The 26,253-nt window shown below is 37.2% G+C and overlaps 2 protein-coding genes across 3 annotated transcripts in view; both read left to right on the top strand.

Moving 5' to 3' along the window:
- Nucleotides 1-26,253, top strand: part of LOC109047541 (protein phosphatase 1 regulatory subunit 29-like) — a 905,211-nt gene that overhangs the window by 52,270 nt on the left and 826,688 nt on the right. For both annotated transcript variants that reach the window (XM_042712418.1, XM_042712419.1), the window contains exon 2: nucleotides 6,680-6,906. The gene's annotated coding sequence lies outside the window, so the exon portion shown is untranslated. The remainder of the gene's footprint in view (nucleotides 1-6,679; nucleotides 6,907-26,253) is intronic.
- The window catches only part of LOC109046565 (beta-1,3-N-acetylglucosaminyltransferase manic fringe), a 788,629-nt gene that overhangs the window by 65,450 nt on the left and 696,926 nt on the right, over nucleotides 1-26,253 (top strand). The gene's annotated exons all lie outside the window — the stretch shown is intronic.

Below are 26,253 nucleotides of genomic sequence, written 5' to 3'. Positions count from 1 at the left end.
ATGTATCCATCACAGAAAAAGGCAAGCCTTTAGACAAGCTCTGTGAGTAGATGAAAAAAATCCAAAGTGGTGGAAAAGTCAAGAGAAATGTCATTCTAAACAGTTTAGTCCAAGTAAAGCACCATTTTAGCTGTGCTTTGTATTCGAGTTTAGTGTTGTTAGCTTAGCAACATGCTAACATCAGGGCTGCCCTTACGAAAAAGAAGTTTATTCAAGTGTGCTATTAGTATTCTTCTTTTAAACTAAAAGTAGCAAAGTATACTTTCAGTCTGCTTTTTAAGTACTTCTCAGAAATGTGCTTTATGTACTTTTCAGAAATATATTTAAAATGACATTTAAGTATACTAGAACTAGCTAAAGTTACTTGTGCTTCGGGAATCCATGTTTTCATTGTTATAAGGTGGGGGTGGGGGGGAGCTATTACACATCTTATGTACAGAAAAAAGCCAAGAAGAAACTGAAACAACAGATGCTTCCACATGTAATGTAACACAATCAGATATTTTTTTATTTTTTATGAAACTTCAAGTGTTTACAAAAAAGAATGCATGAAGCTAGAATAAAATGTTTTTGTTTAAAGCAGATAACCTGTTCTTTCTTTTTATGTTTGTATGTTCAGGTATTCATAAAACAACATATATACAAATTAATACCTAAATAGGGACATATTAGTATACTTAAAGTATGATGTAAAGTTAATTTAAAGAAAACTTACGAGTACACTTGCTGTATAAAACTACTAAACTAGTAGTTTACCGAGACTATACTTCAAAGTGTACTAAAAAATTGTACAACTATTTAATTAGTAAACTATCAGTATACCTGTAAGTTCACTTTTAGTATAGTTGCAGTACAAACTAAAAACATCTAAACTGGTTGTATACTTAAAATTTACTACTTTTATACAAGTATACTTTATTAGTCCCAAGGAGTATTACAAGTATACTACTAGAACACTGATATTTAAATACTTACTACATTAAGTATACTTAAAAATATACTTGAACTTTACTTAAGTATACTTAATAAAATAAACTTGAAGTATACTTCTTTTTGGTAAGGGTGCCTATGAACAGTTTCAGATCAATCACTCACAGTATGATGTTCCATGTCCATAATATGCAGCCTTTGAAGGTTTTGGAACAAGTCTAATATCTTAAAAGGGTTCCTGTTATGCTTTTTCACTTTTTGAATTTTAGTCAGTATGTAGTGTGTATGTTTGGGCATAAAAAAGATCTACAAAGTTAAAAATCTCAAAGTCCACTCCAAAGGGAGATATTTTGTTTTTGAAAAATCCCTTTTCAAGAACTACAACGAATGGCCCGTTTGGACTACAGTGTTGTTTTATCCAGGTTTTGTGATGTCACAAAGCTGCCAATTCGAATATCATTAAAATAATTCCCGCCTAGGAAATTTGAATGGTTGCGGGGCAGTTTTGAAACGACGTCTAAGCTGTTCGCCAATCACAACGCACTGGGACAGTTAACCAATTACATTACATTTTGTTTTTTCGGAGGGCGGGCCTTCATCAAACCTGGAACTAATCAAGATGTTTGTACCAGGCTGGGGAAAAAAGGTATTGCAATAATGTAAATTATGTGAAAAATGACACCAAGCATGAGATCATGTTCTAGTACACCCCCAAAACAAAATCAAGACTTTGTAAAAGAGCATAATAGGACCCCTTTATTATTTAAACAAGCCTGTAAGCATATTAGAGTTAGTTTTTACTAATTATAATTAGCTAATATTAAGAACATTAGAAGGGATTTCCCTTAAGGGTATGCAGCACAAGGTTGTGGTTGTGTGCATTTTACTTTATTGTCCATGTGTGGTCCTTAAACATAAATGTCCAATGCAGCTGCCACGGCACTTTATCAGCTATTAATGGACAGCTTCTTGGCATGCAATTATAGCTGAGAAGTTGCTCAATGCTCACTTTGAGCTTGTACTGATTCTTAGTCCATGCCCTTCCAGCCACAAACCGCACTGTCATCAAGCCCTCCAAAGCTGCTATAATCCCCCCTCTGCCCTATGAACCCAACATGCAATGTTTATCATGGGGATCAGTTTTACTTCCTCTGGCATGTAGGTAGGACTCATCCTCAAGCCCATTTTCTACTCTTTTAGCTCCTCAGATGGAAGTCCCAAGTTGTGATTATGCTGAGACGTTTGCTGTCAGTTTGTCACTGTTGGACTGATTTTTCCCTTGTTTTTGAGTTTAGATAGAATCACTGCATCTCAAGGTACTTCACTAAGCAGATGCCTGCAAGTTCCACCAACTTCTCAGTCAAGTCTTCATTTCATCTCAGTAGCTCACTGAATGTTCCACATTAATGCATCACCAGCTGCTGAGAAACTGTTTGTGGGATATGCCAGTTTACTTTTTTTTCTAACTTTTGCTTTTTTTTTTTTTCTTCATCCATTCTATTCAGCTTCTCAGCGCCAGTATGTTTTACCTGAATGATTATGTATGTTTGTCTTTTTGTCTCTGGCTCAGTAAACACTTCTTCACACTTCTGCGTACAAGGTTTGGGTGCGAAATGGAGACAGCAGGCGAGTGTCGTACTCACAAATTCATAATATGACTGACATATGGCACCACAAAAGTGAGAATGGTATTTTAGCTTTGCCAAATGTGGGATGTATAAGACGCTGGAACAGGTAGTGGGTGTGCAAATCCTGTCAGAGCGGAAAATTCACTAAACCTTCTGATTCCAGATGCTGTAGAGGTCCATTTCTTGAAAAGCTGCTTCTGAATCCTGCAGAAATGATATTGCGTATTAGCATGGCCAAGGCAATAGAAGTTGTTTCTCTTCTTTCCCAAAAATAACTACTTCTTGCTACCTAGCTTTTTTGCTAGGTGTTTATTTCAGTCAAGCAACTGAATATCATCTGGCACTGCAGTGAGAAAGTCCACATGTTGACTTTTCATTGATTTTTCCACACCAGTTCATAGTCAGTGCTTCCTATGAACACACAATATGCCATCATAGCCAATCTGAAAATGTGTACAAATCAATAAAAGACCTAAAGTTTACTTTTTTTGTGCAAATACCATGTTACTCTCCAACCAGATATCCCAACATTTCAGGAAGTGATACGCCCCACGTGAAATCCCCTCACTGCAGATATTGAGGGGGCACGTACGGTTTGAATAGACATGCCGATTTTGACAATGCATGTATCTTGGGTGAAGAACAGATTGTAAGTCTGATAGAAACAAAGTAAGACCAAGAATAGAGAGACATCTTGACATCCGTAGCTGCTACATGATACCCGGCAAGTAAACATCTCAAAGTCATCACGATGAAGGTCATATGACAGTTGTTTTCTGTTATGATGAATGTACTGAAAAACTCAAAAGCATCTACAAAGACCTTTCACGTCAAGTTTAAACATCTCTTCAGTCAAATCTCCTCAAATCAAATGTCCTAAGAAATGAAAAGTCAAAATTCAGAGCTTTAATCTGGGATACACAAATCATTTTTAGGTAAACAAAGCTTTAAATCATACCTATCTGTTTATAATACATCTGCAAGGTGAAACAGCAGGACATGACCCATCTTCAAAGACTCTATTTGCCCCTGAAGTGACGGTATAGCACACTTGCTCATGTCCTTTAATGAAACATCAATTTGGGGGGTGATCTATTTTCTAAAGATTGACGTTCAATCACAGCATATTTGTTTAGAGTGATACTGTATACTTCCCTGTGGCTACAGCCCGTTGAACACTTCATTGTGAGTCATCGTCGACTACACCCGCCTGCTCTTATTACTATTATTCAATGGCATTGAGAAAATGCACATTCTTGACGTCAAGATTTAATGGGTAGTGGGTGTGTTTGACGCACTAGCTGTCATTAAAGTAATGCTTGGTCTTCCGTAATTTTTAGTAAAGGGGTCGGATGTGGAGGCAGGTGTGTAGGAGACATAAAAAACATCGTAAAGCTTAGATAGGAAGGTTGTTCACCTTCTAGAATGTATACAGGTACGGTCTGAAAATATAACACTTATGAAATTTGATAAGCATTAATTTTCCAAGTCGCCTTTAGTTTAGGACTACAACATTTGGTCAATCCAAGACCGATGCTACTCTATCTATCTATCTATCTATCTATCTATCTATCTATCTATCTATCTATCTATGTCTGTCTAGCTGTCTGTCTGTCTGTCTGTCTGTCTGTATCTGTCTGTCTGTCTGTCTGTCTGTCTAGCTGTCTGTCTGTCTGTCTGTCTGTCTGTCTGTCTATCACTAGATTCCTTCCTTCAAGCCTTAAAGGGATAGTATTTTCAAATATGAAAATTCTGCAAGTTATGGTCGTTACACACTTTTTTTCGCCCTCTCAATGAATCCTACTTATCTGTGTGGCCTTGGATTCTCATAACGTCCACATGAGAAAAAAATACAGCTAATTATCTTGATGAAACCTCAATAATGTTTCTATCATCAATCTAAGTGGGAAAATTGTTCCCGTGAGATGGAAATGTTGAAATGTATCACTTTGCTGTAAGGTATTTGCAAAATAATTAGACTTTTTAAAAAAACACAGGTATTTAACTCCACAGGAGTTGGTGTGAAAATACATCCATGCCAATTGATACTGTGAAAAGAGAGGAAGATGGAGAGGTTGTTATGACAAACAGTCAAAGCAAAAGGAGAGAGCTTGTCCTCTGAGAGTTTAACTTGATGTTTGGGTCTTTCTGAGACAGACAGAGGAACTGGACTGGGAAATTAAGAATAAACAGACAAGTGGGAGTGCAGAAAGAGAATGGTAGAGATTGACAATAACAGAGGGTAAATAACAAGTATGGGTGATTGCCACTGACAGCACTGTAGAGGTAAATATAAAGCCCTCTGCTACTCACAAATCTGTGCACAGTTTGAGTTATTAAGATTAAAGCTCTACAGAAGACATATTCGAGATTACAGGGATCTTATTCTCAGGCGAAACACATGAGAAGCATTAGACTCCATTTGTTCTGCATTTCATATCATTGCAGTCTAGGAGAATCAGTTGAGATGATCTTGCTACGTATATCTGTATAGTTGAGTTATATGTTTATAGGTCTTTTATCCTTGTAATAATTCTTCCTAAAACATCTCTCTTAGTAGAATGCTTGGGTCTTATTATCTAAACTTGATATTTTCATCCAGGCGGACTGTCCATGCATTCTCTTTTTGATTTTGTTTGTTGTTCAGTTACTAACTTCCTGTCTGTCGTAGACTTATGTTTCCTTCTAAATCCCATCCGTCGTTCCCTCTCCGTGTTTAGTCATGGCTCTCTGCTCCGCATTGATTGCCACCATGCTGGATCGAAACATCATTTTCATCTTTGCTCAGCTCGCTCACATCCACTTCCATCCTGCCTTGCTTGTTTTCATCTGCTTTTGAATAATCACAGCTGACCCCTGCCATATAGTGTTGTGTTCTTGCACAAAGTCAGTCTATCTGTCTGTCTGTCTCTCTTTCTCTAAATCAATTTGGAGAGCTCTGATAAATCCTTTCGGTAAACTAAAAGATGTCAAAAAGGAAATTAATTGTGTGGTCACTTTGGAAAACACTTGTGCACAAAAGAAGAATAAAACGCAGCTCATCCACACCCTGATGCTTATTTTACAGAACTTCTTTGTTTCTTATTTTACATCTTTTGTTCTGACTTTCTGATTTCCTTTCATATCTGTCAGCCTTATTCCAATTACATCACCCATCTTCAATTTCTGTCTTTTTCTCACTTTGCCTCTAATAATAGTTTCCCCTTCATCTCTTTCTGTTTCTGCCTGTCAGATTAGTAGAAGTACATATGTGTATAGTTGGATGGTGCTTCATCTATGGTCACTTTTGGCCTTGCAAACTTTTTTTTTTATTTTTTATTTTTTTATGCATGTCCATGTCCCACAGTGTATATTTTTACCACAGTCTATATTTTTTATTGCGTTTTCTGGAAATTACACTTTAAACTTTTTTTGGAATAAAATGTTCATCAACTTTGCCTCACTAAGCCTCATTTCACATCTGTTATTTTATGTATAATATTATTTATTCACATATTAATTTAATAATATTAATAAATTAAATATGTATTTATAAAAAAAAAAAATTGTATTTTTATTTTTTAACCCAAAATAAATATTGAAATAGTTTTTCAAATAGTTTGACCTCAGTGACATTTTAATTGATACTGACCTGTAGTGACATTTAAGAGGTGAAGTAAAACTCAGTGGGATTGTGTCTGTTAGAGGCAGGCCAGGCATTTTAGCGAATAGTGTAAATTCTCTTCCATTTGTTGATATGAACAGGCCCATTTCACCACTGTAAATTTAATCTTTACTCTTTTTTTTGTTTGTTTGTATATGTTACTGCTACTCAAGTATTCATTCAGATGAAAGCATCTCTCATTCTCATCTGCTGTCTAAATTTCAAATCTTTTCATTTTTACTGGCAGACGTGATTGTGTGCGCTTTGTACTCTGGAAAAATCACTGCTTACATGCTAAGGATAAAAAAGAAGAAAAACAGTTTTGATGGTCTTTTGCTGCTGACAAATCTTCAGGCCATAGAATGAAGCGTGTCTGTGTGTGCATGGTAACACATTGGGATCGCCTGGAATATTGCGTGCAGTCTGTTTGTTGAAATGTAATCAAATTCTAATTTTTCCCCCCTCTATTTTTCCCCAGTGGACTTTCACAGAAGATTTGGGTGTTTTGAATGCAGGGTCTTCTCTGGTCGGTTGTGAAGATCTAAGTAAACAAAGCTGTTACTGTGGCATAACTGACCTTTGGATCTGAAAAGTGGCAGCAGAGTCCTACTAAAACAAGAAGCCTCCGGAACCATCCAAAATATCCTATATACAGAGAGGAGTTCAAATTATACCTTGAATGCTGATTTATTAGAGTGAAAAAAGGTAAGAACTTTTTAAATACCACAAACCTCTTGTAAATTTAAAGTGAATAGATGCTATTGCCTCCTAAACAGAATTAATTATAATAGTGCAAAAGTTAAATATTGTGATGTTCCTGTGTGTAGCATCTACTGCTCTGCATATCATTCTGCATGTAGTTGCAAATAGTGCTTAATCATTTTAGTCTTAGCTTTGTATTACACAAATCTGCTTAGGTAATTAGCTTTTGCAAAGAGGCTTGCATCTTAATGATTTAGCAGTTATTAATGATATTGGACACCATTGTAAACTACACCCAATGTATGAGTGGATCATAGCACTGTTGCGACTATTCGGTTTCTTCAAGTCGAATATGAACAGAAATTTTTATCCAAAAAAAAAAAAAAAAAAAAAAAAAAATATAAAAATAATATATATATATATATATATATATATATATATATATATATATATATATATATATATATATATATATAAATTAAAAAAATCAAGGAAAAACCCAAAACACTGTTGGACAGGCAAATCTTGTGGTCTCACGAATCCAGTTGCTTCGCTCCTGGTGTGAGCTGGCACTGCATGGAGGATGGAACAAAACCTCATCTGAGCCATAAGGGGGTAACGGTTAAATAACACACTGATCAAAGACTGCTTTTAAATTAACATTTATTTACAAAACATCTTTGGCCAGATTAGCCTAAACTTTCTTAATAGAATTAACATTGGCTTTACTCCCTTCAAACTTTAACTGGAATGTCAAGGTTTCTGTCATGGCAACATCCCGAACAGGCAAATATGCACACACACACACACACACAAAAAAATAAAAAAATAAAAAAGATGCTGAGCCTGTCTATCTGTCAGTGTACTGTTTTGATCAATAATTTCTAAGAAATAATTAAAAGGTCTTTTTTGGTGGGGGGGGGGGTAATTTACATAGTAGAGTGTTCCATCTACATCATGAATAAAAGCCTTTAAAGAAAACATAAATATACATAATAAAAATCATGTAGTTTGCTTGGATAGGAGTACCTTATATTGCCTCATATCCCTCTCTCTTTGTCATTATCTCTCTATTTGTCAGCCAGTCAGGTGATTACTTTTTGTCTGATGTGCAACACAAACAGATACACACTTATTTCAGAAATCACCAGACAGTCCCAGCTGTTCTCCTGCTGTGATTTGTGTTCCGACTCTGAAGTCCAACCGAGAAAGTCTGCCAGCCAGTGGGGAAATGTTACTCTACTTGAGTCTGTGTGTATGTATGTGTTGGTGTTGAGTGCGTTTGTCACACTTTTAGCACACTGTAGTGAAGTAGTTCTCCTTTAATAAAGAGAAAAATGTGTTAACTTTTTTAGCAATATAACGCCCAATAAAAACGGTTGTGTTTCTTGTTCCAGGGACACCCTGCACAATGGCAATAGAAACTTAAGTTAAACCAAGATCAAAAAACCTAATATACCTCATATATACACATTGTAAGTAATGAAGGGATTAACCTACGCTGTCATGGCTGCAATAATGGCTTGTATCTGCGTAAGGTGGAAGTAAACATTTCTCTTGAGTGAGAACCCAAAATTTGTTTATTTTCTGCTGTGTTTTATAGTGCTTTTTTACATTTGTCCTGATTCACAGTGGTTCCAGAAGGCAGGATTTATTTGCTTGCTTGTCCTTACTGTAGCACCAGTTGCCTCAAAGGGTTTTCTTTAGTTTGACTGAGGTTGTAGCTTCTCCTCGGGGTTTAGAAGCAAATGGCAAGTCATTGTAGTATAGCTGTCAGTCAGTCCACATTTCAATAACTCAGGATTGTGCATGCTGAAAATATATTCACTTAGTCCCTAAGGAATGGGCCAAGAGAGGACGGGTGAAAAGAAAAACATTCCAATCAGATTTTTATCCCAACTGAAGGTACACTTACTACAGGGACTGTAGAATAACAAGTGGGCTGAAAACGGAATGGTTGTTGGTTGCTTGCATCTTTGCAAGGGTCGATCAGTGATCGATCACCATTGTGTCTTGTACCAGACTGTGCTGAAGACACAATGGCAATCGATTGTTGAACAACCCTTGTAGTGATGCAAGGAACTTGTAGTTACCAGCCCAAATTTAGCCTGATTTTGTCCTGACCTGTCGGCACAAAATCTGGTTCACATTCAGTCTGTTCTAGCCAGGAATTGCCAAGGGAGACGGTCTGACTGACATGTAAAAGCTACCAAGCTCAATTTGATTTGCTTTCATGTGTTTTGATGCCAATAACCTAATGAGCTTTGGCAAATCCAGTAATTAGTTCTTTCTCAAGAAGGACTTGTTGAATCAACTTGCTACCTTGTAAATAAGACTTGGATTCAAAACTAACTAATAGAAAAATTTGTGCCTTTAATCACAAAAGTTGCATAAATCCAGCCGATCAGATTAGATCTGGGAAGATCAAGAAAGTCCAGTCCAGTTTTGTCTGCAGTATGCATTAGGCTTGCTGCAATAGTCTGTGTTACAGGTGTCAAGCCACAAAACTGGTTACGTCACGTCCATTTTTTTTTTCTTTTTTTTTTGGTAATAAATATCACTTAGTTCAGTTAGAGAACAGACACTACAATTAAAAACTCAGTGTGGCGAACGACAGTCCCATTATTTCTCGTCGCTCCCAAAGTATTCTCAGTTCCTACAACTCTTGAATGCATGGGCCCATGGGAAGAGTCACAAACTTCTTCAAAGTTTGTGTCATCAGTAGATTATATAGATACATTGTAAGGGGTGGTGTAGTGGTTTATCCAATAAGAATTATACACTACATAATATAGGAATGTATATTCTACATTCCTGCTACCTCTAGATCCAATAGGATATGCATAACATCTGTGCATTATATAAAATCGGAATATAGGCAGGAGGTTCTGAACATATTAGGAGTACATCTGGGAGAATGCAGGCTACACCATACAAATTTACACTGCATGGTGGACCTTGTTAAAAATCTTTATCTTCCAGTGAGCATCTCAAAGGACTAAGCAAATATAGCGGGTAAATATTTGGGGTCGTACACCCAGCGACCTGCTGACAGAGACTCTTAGAGAGATTTTATCCATTAGCCCTTTTGGAAAGCACTGTAACTGTGAGTGTATGAGTCTCTTCTCTTCACGCTGTATCGTCTCCATCTCCTACCATACACCAGTGCTTCTGTCAAATCTACTTGTCGGCACCCCAGATTGCTTTGGCGACATGTTGCCTCTTGTGCAATGAGGTGCTACTGAGTGTGTGCTGCTGCATGAGAGACTGCTTGGCAAGTCGAGCGTATGCGTGTGTCTCTGATGGGAACAGCCGATACATGCTAGTTTCATTTTTCGGCAACTCCAGCGTAGATAAGGGGCTTTCGGACAGACTGTTTGGGACTTTGTGTGTTTGTGCTGGGTTATCCAAGATAAATTCGGGCTTGTATAGTATTGTGTTAGTGGCCAATTCTTATCCTCTCTCTACTTCTGTCCCGACTCCTTAGGCTCACGGGGGCATTTGTTACCTGGACGTCTTACCGAATACTTCTTCGTCTTGGAGCGATAAAGACCAATTTGACAATCATGATAAAGACTTGCCCAGTTCTTCGAACCGAAACTCCTTTGAGACTTGTTAATGAGAGCAGTGGGTTACTTCTTGTTTTGCTGTTTGTTCATTTGTTTGTTGTGTGAGAAATGGAGCCAAGCCTGATGGAGTGGAACCCTGCCAGTCCCGGTGGAAAGTTTCCATTGACTGCTCAATCATTGGCTAAGACACCTGTCTGGGGACCAATGAAAGGGAGTTACCGGGCAGAGCTCCACCCAGGGCCCTTAGGATTCCACACTAAGCTATTCCATCTCTAGCTAGTCAATGGTTACCCAGAACTAGTTGCCAGGTGCTAGTTCCCCTCTCCAGCAACTCAGTCAGGCATGTAGGCAACCCTGTCATATGCCATCCTCTCTCTACAATAAATGTCCATCTTACATTTTCTCCCTTCAATCTCGGCTCTCCAGCCAAATGCCTGCACTCTTCCCCTTTAGTGGGGTCTTCACCTTGTACAGCACCAGAGCTGGTATTGCTGCTTAACATTGGGGTGTGAGGGAAAAGGCTGGTGCCAGATCAGTGTAAATTGGCATCTTCTATTGGTTTCCAGGGATGGGGGATCTTCTCTGGCTTCTCCACCCCAGTGGCTCATCTGCATTAGCGTCGCGCTAATCTTATTAGCTTCTTGTTATTGAATCCTGCAGGACTTTTTGCCTGCTGCTACATGATGCTGCATATTATACAGTCCTCCCTCCGCTGAGCCGCAGGATATAGAGAACGAGAGAAGAGATGAGACGACAGAAAGTAGGAAGGATGGAAAATTTGACCGGCCCTCCACTTAAGTTCACATTCGGTGTGATGTATCCTTACCTGTCATGTGCTTAAGCAAATCGCTCACTATGTGAGCGTTTGTGTTTCTGGCTCAGTGTTGCATGTCTTCTATTTTTTTTCACACTTCAGTTGAAGGCTTTTCCTAAATCGTTGCTTTCTCAGTGGAAATGCATCACTGTCTTTCCCTCTATCTCTCTCTCTCTCTCTCTTGTCTAAAGAGAGTAGGCCAGTGGTTCTTAACCTTTTTCCTAATACGTTAAATAGCCTCTACAAACAGCACTTTTTATTCATAGCTAGCTTAGATATGATATGCTTTTGAAACCATGGTAAAAGCATTTGAATTACACACAATTACCTTACATCCAGTATGGTTATTATTATCATATAAACTGACCTGCTTTTTCATCTTTACTAGGAACCTGGTGTCTATATTACTTCAGCAAGGAGTGATTTATCAGAAATGAGTTTAGTGAGTGCTAGATATATTCAATTTCTGTCTTGAGTCTGTCAGGTCTATTACAACCAGTTCAGTGAATGTCGAGAACTTTATTATTTTGTCCAATATTTAAACATGTTTTATAATTAATGGCCTTTCGCAGAGGATGTCTCATGAATACATGCAGACAATTAAATAACAGCACAGACATGTCTTGTGTGAACAGCCCTGTCTGAGGCTACAAAAATAGCAAAATCTTATAAACCAGCAATGCAGAAAATCAATCCAGTTCATTCGGTGGTAGCTGTGGGGTAGAATACATCTCAGACATCTGTGGCTTGTGTGTGACTCTTGTCCTGTTGTTCTCAGTAATTCTTTTTGGTTGGAGTGAATCAACTCAAAGTGATTAATGACCAGATGAGTCTAAGCTGAAGATGCCACTCGACCTCTTGAATTCTGCTTGACTCTGTAAACAGTCGCTGTAACTTACAGCTGTGCTTTTGCTGACCACAAGCAGAGACCATATTACCCAGCACTCTGATCCCTGCACTGTCACTTTTATTGAAAGGAAACTGCAGAATTGAAGACTGATGTGGGGTCAGTTGCTTGTCTACCCCATAGTGAATCATAGGGATCGTTAGTAATTGCATAAACTGGATCCAGAACAACTTGTTGTAGTTCACAAATTCAGTTTTACACAAAAAATTAAAGTGTAGGCTACAGGGAAAGATATATTTTTAGTTTAAATAAATTAAATTTTGGCTTTTGTATGCTGTCATATAAAAATACGGCATAAGTCATACGGAACTTATATGATTTATGGTTCTCTTTTGTTCGTTTTGGAGCTTGGCTATAAATCACAAATGACTTTCATTGGATAGAAACAAACAGCTTGGACATTCTGCACAGTATCTCCTTTTGTGTTTCACATGTTTCAAAGTCATGAAAATGCATTTAAGTTTTCAGTTTAGTTTCAGCTTTTCCCAGTTGTATTTTAATTTCAGTAAATGACAATGTTCTCATTTTAGTTTTTATTAAAGACAACTAGCACTCATTTGTAATTGCATAATGAGTAAATAGTGGTGAACTAACCAGTCATTTACACAAGTGGGACATAACAATCATCCAATCACAGGCCAATCTGTGATTGGTTTTTAGAGGTTAAGTTAGGGTGAGAGGTATTGTTCCAGGAACAATAATGGACGTTGTATTCGGAACATGTAAATCATGTTGTGCTGAGGGAATCACGTCATCTTGGACTGTATTAGTATCACTATAAATGGCTTTCTCTCGCTTCTGCTAGTCACGACTGGCACACTCACAAGTGTGACTGGCACTCCCCCAAAAAGTCCTGGTAATATTTTTCTCAGTATGTGTTTGTTTCTGTCTTTGTGACTAAGAAAGACTATGAAAATATGACAGAAAAGATACAATACTCTCAAAAAAAAAAAAAAAGGCGAAATAAAGAGGCAACATCAGGAGGAGATAATGATCGCAATGGCAGCACATCAAAACCACAATGAGACATGCAGTGCTGCACATATCTGACTGGCTGCAATAATGCAGATGTGGAGCGGCATGTTTTTTTTTTTTTCTATGGCAGGGGGTTAAGGGGACTATTTTCAGGCTGGTTTGTTCAGTCGGTGGGTGGTCCTCATTTTGACAACACTGATTTTGTTCTCATCAGCTGTCTGGTCACACTGCTGGAATTACAAAAGGGCACAAAAAAGAAAGAGAAGGTATAAGAAAAAAATATTACATGAGTGAATGGGAGTGAACGGTATGGGAGTAAAAGAATGAGTCAGGTGGATGAAAGGTAGTTGAATTGGAGAGGAAATGAAAGTGAAAGAAAGTGACGTGACATTCAGCCAAGTATGGTGACCCATACTCAGAATGCTCTGATCCGAAGTGCACACACACAGAGCAGTGAACATGAATGGAAGAGAGTATTTTTTGTACATTTTGTATAGTCTTTGTTCAACAATTTGTCTCCTCTGTGTAGTTCGATGCCTTGCTCAAGGGCATCAGTCATGGTATTGAAGGTGGAGAGAGAACTGTACATGCACTCCCCCCACCCACAATTCCTGCCGGCCTGAGACTCGAACTCACAACCCTTCGATTGGGAGTCCGACTCTCTAACCATTAGGCCACGACTTCCCAAATGAGAGGAGGAACAGACTGATAAAGAGTTGAGAGGGCAGGTGATTAAAATGAAAGGATGGAGGTGAGGAGAAAGGAACAAGGACTGGGGCAATAAAAGCAGGTGAATTTGGAAGCGAAAGCCAGAGAAAGAGAGAAAAAGGCTGTATATCAATTCCAAGAACGCAAAGAACAGACTCGAGTTCTCGTGGAGGCCGTTCACCCCAGGCTACAATAAAATAACAAACTCGAAAGGACGTGAGGACACAGAACACATCTTTGTGAGAATTTAGATGTGCGGTGATCTTGTTACTCAATGCACAATAAATAACACATGACATCACAAACAAATGTTTGCTGCTGGAATTTCTTAAGCGAGAACAAGACGTTTATGGTTTACGGCTTCCGCAGCGTCTTCTGAGATTTCTAACGATTCGAGTCTCTGTCTGTCTGTCTGTCTGTCTGTCTGTCTGTCTATCTATATCTATCTATCTATCGTTCTATCGTTGTATCTATCGATCTATCTATCGCTCTATCTATCGTTGTCATTTGATTGTTCTATCAATCATCTTTGGCTCATTCATTCACTCAATAACTCTGAAAAATAAAAATAAATTTCAAACATTTACATTTAGTTTGCATATGTATGTACAGTATGTGTGTGTAGGAATAGAAAAAAACAAATAAAACAGAAGTAAGTCTTGTAAGGCAAGGAGACAATGTGTTCCAATTTGTTTGTGGACAGGTTTATGTATTATTATTGTAGGCGGTTACATCCTTGTTCAACTCTTAAGTGTGGAGAAACACGGGCCTGATCTGAGAGAGGGGTAATCACAGGTCTCATGGCGGTTATAATTAGCTTAATTTAAGAACAATTATATCCTTACCAAGATATAAAATATATAACATAATAAAAACTTTTGCAACCAGACTATAACTTGCATTTGGGCTGTAACTTGTTAACAGCTGAGCCCTTGGCTAGTAACAGAGATGTTTTTCTCTCACTTACGCATTGAGAGTTTGTTAGAAGTACAAGATCTTACAAGATCTGATGATCAAAAGATGGACTGAAATGTGTGAATTTCTGATATTCATCTTCTCATTTAATGATTATATTTAGAATATACTTATTGTGACTTTTTCTACAAGATCAGAGAATGTGTACAAGAGCGAGCAAGTGACTGAACAGATACTGCATGCATTTAATTATTAACACTTGGTGTTGGGTGGCCGCCTTATCTTGATTATATGTTATATGTTTCTTCCGGCTTTCATCAGTTGGTCATTTCAGGGTGGTGAGATTGCACGCTGATTTCTCATCATTAGTTCCCCTCAGTCCTAACCTCCTCTCTCCCCTCTTCTCATCTACTGTGAAGAAAAAAACACTCAGGCCTGTGGTGAATGGGGGTGAAGATACTGAGCATCTACAGTAACTGAATTTTAAAAGCATTTTGATGCTTGAAGAAAAAGTATTATTTGATTTTGCTGTTATTCCAAATAAATTATTTTTGTTATTTATGTGTTATTCATGAGAATTGTGACCTAACTTGTAATAAAGTACAGAGGATTAGAACCAAAGGTGAGGTCGTATACAATTATTATTTATTTATTTTTCAATATGCTGTCTTAAAACTGCAACACTGCTGGCGAAATTATGAAAAAACATATATATATATATATATATATATATATATATATATATATATATATATATATATATATATATATATATATATATATATATATATATATATATATATATAATGTTAGTTTTTATAAGAAAAAACAGTTGTTATTATTATTATTATCATTGTTATTTAGGCAAAGTTTTGGAAACGAAATGCTAAATGATCAATAATAATAATAATAATAATGATTTTATGTTTTATTGAAGTAGTTTATTAAAAAAATTCTAACAAAAACATGCAGTATTAGACTCTGCATATGTTTATCAGACACACAAAAATGCCATTTTATCTTTATTTCTACCTTACACAACTAAATGCTGGTTTGCTGTATATCTAAAATTTCATGTTTTGTTTCATTTTTTTATCTATATTTTCACCTTTTTCCATCTTTCCATGTTATCACATGTGTAAATAATGTAAGTCATGTAAGCAAATAATGCAAAATCTCTGTATTTTCTTGTTTTTCCTCAAAGGAGTGTTGACCATTTGGCATTGTGAAATACACCCATCACCTATTTGGCCAAGCAGTCAATAACGCTGAGCGTGTTTGCTTCTTAACTAGATGGACCAATCATTACGCTGAATAATTAGCATGCTTATACACGTCTCTCCTCACTCCACAGGGAGAGGAAGAAAAGGTGAAAGGTAGGAAAAGAGGCACTCATTGATATACGTTCCGCTCCCTTACGACTTACTTTTATAGGTTATTACCGAACAAACGGCTAATTTAACATTCACTACGAGGGAGGAGTGACCCAACCAACCAATTAAAGCTCTCCGAATGAATGAAGACTTTGGGTACTAGGAGGATATGGCATATAGACCTGGTCCTGAAGCATCTTGATTTGAGTGAAAAGCTCCTGAAGGAGGCTTTTTATGAAAAAGGTCACACGTAATAGTCTGTGTTGTGAGAAGTGTGTGTGTGTATCTTGGCGTTTAGGTGTGTATGTGAGTACCTCTGTTGTAAAGTGTGATTGTAGATGATTTTTTGCACCCAGAAAGAAAAGACCGTTGTTGTCATCCTCACTCAGTAATGGGCACCGGTGGGATTGGTAGATTCTGAACAAACTGGCAAAAAAGTGAAAGATGTACTGTAAGAGAGATATGAGATAAGAAATTTAAAGAACATGTTTTTGTCATTCAATTGACATTCTAAGTGTCTAAGATAAATTGATGCTCAGCTAAAAAATGGAATGGAGGAGATGGAGATGAAGAACAGAGTTTGGCAAAGTCCTTGGTAATTACCACCTCAGTCTAGAGCTGTACAAGTGGGGCTGGTCTTCCAAAAGCTATCCCAGTGTGCTCTTCTGCCCCGCTTCTTCATTAACGTGGATGGATGACCAGGGAGGCAGAAAAATGGAGTATTTCAGAAAAGTCAGTGTGGTCCAAATGATTCAATTTCCTTCTTAGGAACAGACCATGGAGTAAATGCTTAGCTTTGTCCAGTGTTGGAGAAACTGTAACTTATAAAACTATAAGTTACTTGTTGTTTAAAGTTAATACAGCCAACTTAGTTTTTGATAAAATTTAAATTATCTAACTTTGTTTTGCTTATTAATTAAATTTAATATATAAAACTTTGTTTTTACAATATTTTTTGGGTCAATAGTAGCTTACACCAACAGCATCAATGACAAAAGTTTGTTGTCATCATTGTTTCATGACTGCTTCTGCAAAAAAAAAAACTTGCTTTAGCAACTTATTGCATTCTTAGGAGACATTTTAGAAGGCTGTGTTTGATTTATTACCTGAGATTGTCTAGCTAATGTCGTTAGCGCAAGATGTTGTGACAGAAACTGTGATATACAGTAGCATTTTGTTATTTTCCTCAATAGATGCTAACACCAAAAAGCATAAACTTTTTGTATTGATGTTTCTTGTCTGTTTCCACTAAAACCAACTATTGTTATAGCCAGTTATTGCATTTTAGAAGACATTTAAGGAAAATCTGTTTGATTATTACCTCAGACTGTTTGGCTAATGTTGTTAGCACAAGATGTTGTGACAGAAACTGTGAAATAGCATTTTGTTATTTTGCTCAATAGTAGCTAACACCAAACAGCATAAACTGTTGGCATTGACATTTCTTGTCTGTTTACTTTAAAACAAGCAGTTGCTAAAGCTATTTATTGCAATTTTAGGAGACATTTAAGGAGAGTCTGTTTGATTATTACCTTGTTTGGCTAATGCTGTTAGCTCAGTACGCTGTGATGGAAAACTGTGACATAGCAATCTGATGCTTTGGTCAATAACAACAACATACAGCACAAACTTGGCTTTAATGTTTCTTGTCTTTCTGCTAAAAGAAACAATTCCATTTTTAGAAACATTTCTAGAGCATGTGTTTGATTATCAGGCTGTTTGGCTAATAATGGTAGTGCACTGTGCCCTGTTGAAAAAAAACTCCAAGCATATTCTGGTTAGGTATGTTTTGAAGCTTGGCTGCTGGTTTAAGCTGGTCCTTAGCTGGTCATGAGCTGGTTTAAGCTGGTCATGTGCTGGAACTGGTTATGTGCTGGTCCTTAGCAACTAGCTCCTTCTCAGGACCAGTTTAGGACCAGCTTAAACCAGCTCATGACCAGCTAAGGATCAGGTTAAACCAGCAGCCATGCTTCAAAACACACCTAACCAGCATATGCTGTTTTTTTTTTTTTCAACAGGGCATTGTGACAGAAAGCTGCAGTGTAGCAATTTGTTATGCTAACGTGCTACTTAGTAGCTTGTTACTGCTAAATCTAGTTTGTTTTGAAAACACCCAAAAAACTACTGAAAATACTACTGAAAACTGTAAGTTTGTAAGGTCTTTTCTACTATCTAGCTACTTTGATCCTGTGTAAGCTAAGTTTTACAGAGTTTGTTTACACATACTTATTTAGCAGTGTTAGCATAGATGACTCTTCATCAAATGTGTACAAAAAAGCACCAAGATCGGACCATATCGCATTTCTGCAATTTTATAGCCTTAGCTGTTTGTGGTGAAATAGGCTATGTTAGAAAAAAAAAAAATCACCTTGAGAGAATAACCTCCCATCTGAGTAGGATGATTGATTCAGTGTGAACATGAATGAGAAAAGTATTGCTATTTTTCGTTAAAGGTGTCATCGGATGCTACATGCACTTTTACAAGTTGTTTGAACTGAAAAGTGTGTTGGCAGTGTGTGTACACAACCACCCTATAATGATAAAAATCCACCCAGTGTTTTTTTTTTTTATCTACTAAAATCTTTACCCCTTTCTCAAATCAATCCGATCTCAGATGCTTGTCTTTGTGACGTCACACAGACAGGCCCCTCCCACGATAGTTTGATTGACAGTGGTGTTTCAGCACAGACTGGACTGGCGTCTTACCTTAGACCCACCCTGAGTGAGACAAGAATGTCTACTAAGTGATTGAGGTGTTTTGTTGTTGGATGTAATAATGAACATAGCAGTCGTCATTTACTCCCGACATCTGAGCCGCTGAAGACGCAGTGGATTACATTTGTTTCTGAAGGGAATGCCCCCCCGATCTACCTAAATGCATCTACAGTATTTTCACATGAATCATTCGTCCAGCTTCACCAACAGAAAAAGTGAGTATAAGGATTTTTGCAAATCACCTTTCCTAATAATGTGCTAATTAGCAAGTTTCACGATGAATGCGGCTAAAGTAAACAGTCTATCTGAGAGTGGCTCGGAATAGAGGGGCGGGGTCAGCAGAGCTCATTAACATTTAAAGGAAAATGCTACAAAACTGCTTGCTCTGAAAAGAACTGTTTTTGACAGGGTAAAAAATGTGTTTTTTACACTACCAATATCAAATATTAACCAAAAATGACCCCTTTAAGGACTGCTGAGTAATAACGAAATAAATAAATTAGAATAACTTTTCAGTTTTTGGCCACACACTTACACTAGCACACTTTGCATCGCTAATAGCAAGTGTAATGATACATGCAAACATGTTTAAGCTGGTTATCTTGATGTTTCGATTACTAAAGCAACACCAAGTCACGGTATCTCATCCGTTGATCATGCGTTAGGTGTTTCGTATGCAGGCGAGTGTCTCAGGTTAGACTCAAAGTCACATGAAGTGAGCAGAGGGGTCAGGTGATGTTATGAAACACCTCTTTTCATCTGTATTGAATGTAGTGTGTGTGTGGCAGCGTTTATGTGTGTGACATTTGATATGGCTGGGGCCAATTACTTGTTTAGTGGCTAAACCTGTACCATGCTTGATTACCTCCAAATCTCATACACACACATCAGCAGCTCTGAGACACCTAAGCTTAAAACACACACACACATATGCACACAACTTTTCACTGTACTTTTAATTTTCTTTTTTTATTTTTTTCTTATATTTTTTTATATCATTTTTAATAAATGTAATGAGGGGCTTTTTTCATGAATTCAATAATAAGAAACCAAATGAACCGAGCCATGCTCTCCACATTAGTTTTATAGGTCTGTACACTTGTATACATATCCACAATTGACTCATTTGTAACCTTTTTTTAAAAGGAATTTTAGGAAATGTATTTGATACTTTTAATTAAGCTCCATAAAATCCCGGAGCAACTAAAGCCTTCCCAGCTTTTAATGGAGCCTGATTGCAAGTGGTCCAGTAGGTGAGGTTGCACCAAGCTCATGGCAGGTTCATTCTGCAGTCGCCAGCAGTTCTCCAATGTCAGGCCTCCTTACAATTACCATCCTTTGTAGTGATCTTAAAACTGCGCAGCTGGATATCCAACCACTGCTTAATAAGACTAAATCCTTTGCCTGTTCTCCCTGCAGATTTCTTCCACACCACATAACAAGCTGCGCTTAATGAATGTAATAATGCAGGTGTATGATACGTCGAGCAGGGCTTGTCAGCCAGACAGTAAGATTTGTTCCATTTTATGCAGTGCTTAATCATTTTGAACCAAAGGCCGTGGAGAAGCTTGACTGGATGCGAAACAACGGCTCTCTGCCTCCTGTACGGCAGTTCAGATTCGGTTCATCGTGCACAGACTGCAGGCTGGTATGGTGCTGTTTTTATGAACACTCAGACACGATTCAATTTCACCCCTTAAAATATATGCATAATTATGTAGGTGGACTGAATTTTTTTTTAGATGTTCACATTTATAGCCATTTTCAGTGACAAAGCAACTGAAAGTCAATCATTTTCAGGGAGAGTTGGCAAGGTGCAGTGGCAGTTGGCGACGCAACAATGTTGAGTTTAGCTTTATGCAAAGAAGCATCATAAACAAACATAATTTACCTCTCGTTTGAGAGCCACCCTTCAAAACACGTCACTATATAAGCGGGGTCTTCCTCACAACATTATAAACCCTTTATATTATGGTTAAATTTGGGAAGAAAAAGTTAATAAATAATTAAAATTATTATAAATAAACGTATTTATATTTTTAATAAAAATAATGAATACAATTGTATTGAATAGTTAAAAACTTAAATATTAATCATAAAAAATTGTAATTTATATTTAAAGATATAAAAATAATCTTATTTTGGATATATATTATTTGAAAATATATTAAAATAATATTTTTAAAATTATTCTTAACTCTCTCTCTATATAAGATAGCTTATATATATATATATATATATATATATATATATATATATATATATATATATATATATGATTCAGTTTATTACAATTTCTTGGAAAATTATGATTATATTAATGCCAATTTGTTTGCCATCTCTCTTAAATACTTTCTGTCCATATCTCTTTTATCACAGGTCAAAGCAAATTATTATTTTTATAGAGGCAATCTGCCAGGGCACTGTTTTAGTTACCAAGCAACATGGCGATCAGAGTCAGTATATTTTGCTTAAATTAGACTGCGTTGACGTGACAGTTAACGAGATGAATGGCTGTAATGGAAACTTGAACATTGTGTTCTTGTTTCATTCTACAATGCGCTCATTATAACAGTGACCCATGGCGAAGTCTATTAAAACTAAACAACCAAGTTCAGCCACCGTGTGCGTTGTTGCAAACCCACCAGATCCTTGTTTTCTGGTCTCCCTGGTCTTTTCATTTCTCACTAGTAGTATTTTGTGAGACTGCATATATTTATGATTCATGATCGTTTCAGGATCGGGCCTCATTTGGGTGCAATTGGGAATCCCTTGCAAAGTACAGAGTGAATGAAAAAGGAAAACAAAATAAATTGCAGCTCCCAAATGGCACAAATGAAGTGGCTGTATTTTAGAGATGGTGAGAAGTAGGCTAATCCAGAAAATATAAATTCAAACCTTTTTCTTTTAATACTTCTAAGACCAATTTATTTGAGTTATGCTATCCACTTTAATTTTTAATACATTTTTATTTTCTGCTTTAATAGACCTATACTTTTGCTGCATGTAAAAATAAAAATGTTGTACTTTTTATTTATTTGTTATCTTTGTGCCAATCACAATCCTCATTTATTTTTTCACAGCCAGTTTCTACCCTCTCTTTTTGTAACTCTCAGAATTAAACTGTTTGTTTATGCAGTGGCAGAACAGCTTTTGTTACAACCACTTTGCAAAGCCATAGAACATTTTGACACATTCATAGAATGGCCTGTACCAAAATGTGCTGCTCAAACTTTTAGATCAGATTGAAATGATCAGGAACCTTGTTTAAAATATATTTTAAACGTAAATTGATAACATTGTGATTGCTAGTAAGGATATGCAGAGCTGTAGGTGCTACACACAAACCAATAAGAGCATTAGTATGTTTTTGCAGACTTTTGGAAACCTTTAACGTGTGTTTTTAAAAGTATTTGTTTATTTAGTTTGTTTTGGGTTGGTTTAGGAATACTAACATCTATCCAATGTTTTTGGCAGCCAAAGTTTTCGATCAACCAGTAAGCGTCATTGATGTATACATCTTCATTTGGTTTGTCTTTCTGATGTTAGAAAGTTGCACATTCAAAACTATTCATTTTTAGCTTAGTTAAGTCAATAAATGCTCTTTTCAGACTGCAAGTTACAGTATGTTTATAATACCTCAAGTTCTTTTTATTTCAGAAGGACCACAGAAAATATGATACTGTATGACCCTATTAAATGAGTCATAACTGTCCTGAGCTAAGAAAGAGCAACCTCTCAGCAATGTTTTACATTTTTGAATCTGTTGAAGATGTGGCCTAGTGCTTGTTTAGACCTTTATATGCCTCGTTCTCTGTTCCTGCCTCACAGTCAAAGAGCAGTTCTTGGGAAGGTAGGTGGCTGGAGCTGTGCCAGTCACGACTGGAAGGAAGGAAGGAGGAGAGAGGGAGCGACTGATAAGACGAAGAAGGAAAGAGCAAGGCTCCTTACATTGCACTCCTTTCACTCTGCTGATGCATAGAAAATTGTGGGTAGACGCGCACACCGCCTCACACAGTGAGAGATAAGCGTGCATGGACTCATAATAAAGCTACATGAACAGACACCATTGTGTAGTGTTGAACGACCAGCTGTTCCAGTTTTATTGACAGAACTGATAGACTTTTATAGCAATTCCTGCTTTCATTTGTGGAGGGAAAATGGTGGAATTCTGTGAAATTGATTTTTGTAAAAAAAAAAAAAGTAAATAATAACAATAATAAATAGATTTTTTTTAGGGACCATTCACAAAGAACTTGTTTCTCCATTCCACTGCACTTAATACAGTTTAATGGCTGATAAATGTGGTAAATTCAGTAGATTGGATTTATCACGATGATTTAAATTGGTTTAATCACCGCAATCTTTATTCTCTGTAGTCATTGGCTGCCCATAACAAAAGTTTATTTTGAAAATTAAAAATGGGCTATCGTGAAAAAGAGCAAATTTGTTCTCTTGCAGTTTCAATCCCTAAATAAGTGAAGAATGAGACACACTTGAAACAATGCATGTAATAATTTAATCAGTATCTTTGGCGAAAAGGGGTGCATGAATTAAAAATACAAGACCAATAAGAAATAGGCCAATAGAAAAGAAAGCAAGATGAAAAAAATAAAAAAATAAAAAAAAAATAAGGAGCAGGGAGTGTCTGTGGTACTAGCGAAAAAGAGAGGACAGGAAAAGTGAGACAACGACAGAAAAGGCCTCTAATAAATCTGATCAAAAGCTAAATCTCTCAGGACTGAAAAAAAGACAAGAGAGGCAGAAGTGCACTGCCGAGAAGCTGCAAACTGAAAAAGGGGAGGATGAAAGAAATAAAAGTGAAGGAGGAACAAAGAGCGGAGGAATGACGGATGATGGATCGTTAGCAAACGTGCCTTCATCCTGTTTCCACGGTTTCTGGCTTCAACAAGGGAACGTTTTCTCTGCTAATTCAGGGCTGCTTCCTTAACAGGAATTTTGTAGTGGTGTTTTTTTCTAAAAATAAATAAATCAGTAAGCATTATTAGACTTTTCGGGTTTAAAACTTGAGTGATCTTGAGTGACGTGTAAGTGATCTTTGCTTATCTAAAACTTGGTGGATACTAGAATGTTACTATGTGGTTGCTAAGTCATTGGATTGTTTGTTAGTATTTGAGGTTGTTAGGGCGTTCTATGCTGCTATGCTGTTACTGAGGTGTTTGAACTGGTTAAGTTGTCAGGGTGTTCTGATTGCTTGCTGGACAGTTGCTAAGATGTTTATCTTGGCTGTTAGGTTGTTTCCATGGGGTTGCTGTGGGCTGTGAGTGGTTGCTAGGACATTGTTGGCTGCTAGGGTGTTGAAATGGGTTGTTAGCTCATTGTTATGAAGTTGCTACCATGTTCTGAGTAGATGCTACCGTGAGTGGATGTTATTAAGTTACTAAGGTGTTTGGATTGGTTGTTATTAGCACTTTGCTATGAAGTTATTGGGGTCTTCTGATTGGTTGCTGGGCGGTTGCTAAACTGTTTACATGGGCTGTAACTCATTTCTGTTAAATGGTTGCTAAGGACACTGTTAAATGGTTGCTAAAGTGCTGAAATTCCATGTTACATGTTCCATGTTACTAAAGTGTTTTGAATAGTCCTTGACATAATGTTATGGGGTTGCTAAGGTGTTCTGTTTTTTTTTTATTTATTTTTTTGGCTGTAGCTTTTTCAGCAGGATTTGCTGGGGGTTTTGAGTTTTTGCTGGACATTGTTGGGTAGTTTCTAAGATGTTTAAATTGGTTGCTGGGGGTCACTGCTGTACGGGGTGCTACAGTATTGTATTACTTACAACATAGCAATGATTTGTGGTTCTTTAAATGAAATCAGCACCAAAATTAGCGCCCCCACGAAACTGATGTAGAGTGTGACGAAATCCGAATGCAAGTGGTTAGAAGAGATGCATTTAAACGCATGTTTACCAGCTGGAAACTATAAACGCTACTCAATTGACTTTCATAACCTGGAAACAGGGCTTCTCTCTTGCTCGCTTGATTTCAGGGATATTATATATAGTTTGTGTGCATCAGAGAGCCACTAGTTTTGTGTAGCCAGACTTAAGACTGCCATGGCCACTTTGACATGGCCACTTTGAATGGCCAAGGCAAGAGACATATGACTGACAGGTTAAGCAACCAGTTGCATTTCGTTTTGTGCTGCATCATATTTAGGGACATGAAAATGTCCCCACAATAACAGACCGGTGTGTAAAACTCTTGGATGTTTTTAAAGAGTCTATGCGTGAACTTTAAATATTTCACATACTTTTGAGGTGGGATGTCTGTCATTGTCCCATAGAAATTTCTACAATGGTAAAAAAGAAAATAAAAAAATACATTGATGGTTAGCTTTTGCTGTTAACGGACAGTGAAGCTGATGCTTTGATTCTGAGTAGCAAAGTACCAGCAACATGTAAGAAGTGGCTAAAAATGAAAAATTTAGACCCTTTTTTTTTATAACTGCGTAGCAAACCCACTTTGAGCACTGAGGGGGGTGAGTACATGACGACGAGAATTTGAACTATCCTCTCCGGTTTAAAGTCGCTTTTTCTTACCTCTTTTTCAGTCTTTTTTTTCTTGTACTGAATGGTCACACCTTATGATCTGCATTCCAATCCTTAGTATCCCTTGTGCAGTTTGTGTCTTTGAGCACATGTTCTCTTGGCTTCTGTCATTCTAAGTACCCCCCCTCACCCCCCCCCCCCCCCCCCCAGTGTTCTCTCTTTCTCTCTCTGTCCCTCGCTCGTTGTCCTTTGAAGTGTAAATCTCTTCAGCAGGACTCCTGGCTAATGAAGCTGATGTCTTGCTGTAATTAGAAGCATCTTGGGTTCCCTTGACACGGCTGTGGTGTGGAGAAAGAGGAGAGAATACATCACAAAAAACAAAAAGACAGATACACTGATATTTAGCTTTGGCTACAGTCGGAAATATGTCTTGGGAATACTAATGACTTGCGGAAATGAAACAGCCAATAGTCAATAATTGCCATTTTTCACCAGAAGGTGGGCGGAATACTCAATATGGAGTCAGATGGAAGGTGGCTATTATTTTAAATGAGACTTTCATCAGAAGCGTTGAAATGCATGAACGCCTTTGGAAAGCTTCTGTAATGGCTAAAATTACACCTACGGACGTACAAAGAGAGGGAAGGAATAACATTGATAGACGAAGATGCCTGTGCTTTGATGTTATATAACCTGGCCCATTTTTCTGTTAATAAGAATATAATTTCTTCTAAAATATCAGAATAGTCAAAGTTGAGTGGGGGTTTTAGTACTGTTCAGTTTTACCAGTTTCAGCTGGAATATACTTTAAGCATTAATCTCAAATGGATAATTTACCTTAAAACGAAAACTTATTTTGTGCCTCT

Source organism: Cyprinus carpio, chromosome A22, assembly GCF_018340385.1.
Source record: "Cyprinus carpio isolate SPL01 chromosome A22, ASM1834038v1, whole genome shotgun sequence".
NCBI classification, from domain to species: domain Eukaryota; kingdom Metazoa; phylum Chordata; class Actinopteri; order Cypriniformes; family Cyprinidae; genus Cyprinus; species Cyprinus carpio.
This window is presented reverse-complemented; position numbering and strand designations above follow the sequence as displayed.